Genomic DNA, 3175 nt, shown 5'->3' with positions numbered 1-3175 from the left:
TTGTTGTTGCAGATTCATGTAATGACAAAGGAATTAATTCGTTTGGTGATGACACTTGCTCATCGTCTTCCATTGAATCTAGTGGATAAATTCCTTGTGATGGCAGCATATTTAATATTTGGAAACCTGTCACAGCATGGCATCACAATGCCAAAAATGGGTCCAATGACCCTCAAATCAGAAACAGGCCGATCTGCAGTAATTGATGTTGGGACTGTTCGATTGGTCAAAAAAGGCATCATTAAAGTAAGTATATCCTTGACATGACACAAATTTATAACATATGTTGATTTGATATGCCAAGTTATCAATGTATTTTTATCTCCTAAAGGTTCAAGGGAGCACTAGTAAGATCAAGGGCAACATAGTTAAATTTCAATGCAGTAAAAGAATGTCATTTGATGCAATTGTGTTTGCAACTGGATACAAAAGCACGACAAATATGTGGCTCAAGGTAATATAGCTTGTCTTTGAACATGTTTGAGTTTGTTTTCTTGGTGTAACCATTATTAAATCTTCTAACAAGGTCTATGTGTTTTTAATCCAGAATGGTGAGAGCATGTTAAATGGCAACGGACTGCCCATCCAAAAATATCTGAATCATTAGAAAGGTGAAAATGGGCTCCACTGTGCTGGGTTGGCAAGGAGAGGATTAGCTGGTATTGCAACAGATGCCAAGAATATCGCTAATGACATCAAATGTGTGATGGACTCTATGTCAAGTTAAATCATCTTTTACATATAGTTTACCATGGCAAGCATGCTAGAAGGTTGATTCTTTGAGAAATATATCCATTGTGTCACCTTTGTATCTAGCTTTTAGACAAGTAAGTTTATGTTTATTTTAAGTTTTATATGTGCCCCGGAGAGAGATGTACTATTATACTATAATCAAGGGCTTTGTACTATTATTACGCGGAGAGATTTCTAATTTTGGTTGAACCTACAAGTGTGTATTATATTTTATTTACTTGAAATTACATGTGCAAAAGGCATGCGCTCAATACTCTATTATCTATACCAAAATCTCTTGTGGCGTGTTTACCCCATCAACATACAACTATAGAGGTAGTAATCACATCAGCCTAAAATAAATGCATAGTTCACTACATCCATGGCCGGTACTGTAGTGCTATTTAGTCTTAGAATGGCACTAGTTATCATCCCGTGTGTAGCGACCCGACCTCAGATGGTCAAGTCTCTGTGCTCGGGTGTCATCCCTAGATCAGTAATGCTGACACCACATAGTACTTCGAAGGATTTATAATAGAGTAGCAATCACACACTTATTACATCGTTTGTCCAAAGGAGGACTTATTACAATAATCATGGCTTAAGGCCATCTAATAACGATAACAGCGGAAGACTTGGAAGATAAGTGAGTCCATCAACTCCAACGGCATCACTGAGTATAGAACCATGACCTAAAAGCACCTTACTCGTCGTCTGAAAAGTCTGCAACATGAAAGTTGCAGCCCGAAAATGGGTCAGCACATGGAATATGCTGGCAATGTAACACATAGAGATTGATAAACAATAAGCCTATACTACATGCATATATGGCTGGTGGAAAAGCTCTATGGTTACAGTTTTTGCATAAAGCCAGTTTTTCCCTACTGCAAAGGAATAATTTTATTTAACTATCATGGTGGTTGTTAAACATTGAGAATGGTTGACAGCATCCTCAATCCCAGTTAAAAAGTACTCATTAACAAACCCAACAATATTAGATTAGAGTAACATGTTGAGATTCACAGAATATTCAAGTACTAGATACTCAAGATGTCCATAACCGGGGACACGGCTAATCATGATTAGTTTGTACACTCTGCAGAGGTTTGCGCACTTTTCCCCGCAAGACTCGATCGCCTCCGTTTGGTTTCTCGCACTACATGGTGTTTGAGAAACGGATGACCGAGACATAGTCTTTCAGAAGCGCTAGCACCTTACGATGGGTAGACCCGTACACCTACATCCCCTACATCTGCTAGTCCACCACTATAAGAGTTCGCATGACTTAGTCAACTATGCCAGAGCCCATAATGGCTTGTGGCTGCACACGTAAGTTACTAGTATGAATTATCTTATGATCCCTTTGAGCCTGGGTGGCGGTCCATAGGAAAATCACACGGTACCCCCGGGATTTCCAAAAAAAAACAGGCAAGTCCTGGTAAGTCCAGGTGCCTCAATCCACCTAGATGTGTATTTAAGTTGCCACCTTAGATAAACCATTAATTAAACAATCTCACATCTGTCATGCATAATCACTCACCCAATCCACGTCTACTAGCATAGCATGGCATAATAAGCAAACGTAGAAGTAACTCCCAAGGGTTTCATAAGTAAAACAGGTAATAGGTACTACCTCATCTACTTCCCATCCCACAATTTAATTAGATCCTAATCATGCAATGTTCGAGGATTGATCTAATGCATAAAAACTGGGTAGTAGAAAAGGTATAATCAAGTGTTACTTGCCTTGCTGATGATCCGCGAAACCTAGAGATTCGAAGTAACAAGCGGCGCAATCCGGGTGATCTATCGCAGACAAACAACAAGCATACAATAAGTACTCATCTAATGCACAGGTAAATCTCGAATAAAAGATCTAACCAGAAAGTTCAACTTAAGAACCCTGGTTGCAAAAGAATCAAATCAAATAAAGCAACGAAAGTCAAACAGCGAGAGAAAATAACTCGGTTCTAACAAGTTGAAACTAGGTCAAATTTTACAGTAGCAAAACTTAGTTCAAGTTGATTAGTCGGAACGGCGGTTTCGAAATGAAACTCCAGGCACTTGAATCACCTGATTCCGATAAACGAGCGAGAAGATAAACTAGAATGAAAATCAGATCTGAAATCGCTATCAGAAAAATAGCGGATTAAATCCGATTAAAAGAAAAACGATGAACGGTTAAACGAACGGACGTTCGTTAACCAGGAATAACCGGTGATCACGTTCATTAAGACGAACGGTTCGGCGAACGGTCGCTAAACAACAAAGCCGGAAAATAAAACCGATCTAGGGTTTTTCGAAAAAAAACAAAACATAAAAAAATAAACCGAAACGGTTTATTAGAAAACCGAACCGGGCGAGGGTGGCGCGGCGCGGCGGCTACCTCGACGAGGGGCTCCGGCGGGGCGGCGGCTGGCGCGGGGCGACGGCGACACGGCGG

Source organism: Triticum dicoccoides, chromosome 2B, assembly GCF_002162155.2.
Source record: "Triticum dicoccoides isolate Atlit2015 ecotype Zavitan chromosome 2B, WEW_v2.0, whole genome shotgun sequence".
Classification (NCBI taxonomy): Eukaryota; Viridiplantae; Streptophyta; class Magnoliopsida; order Poales; family Poaceae; genus Triticum; species Triticum dicoccoides.
This window is presented reverse-complemented; position numbering follows the sequence as displayed.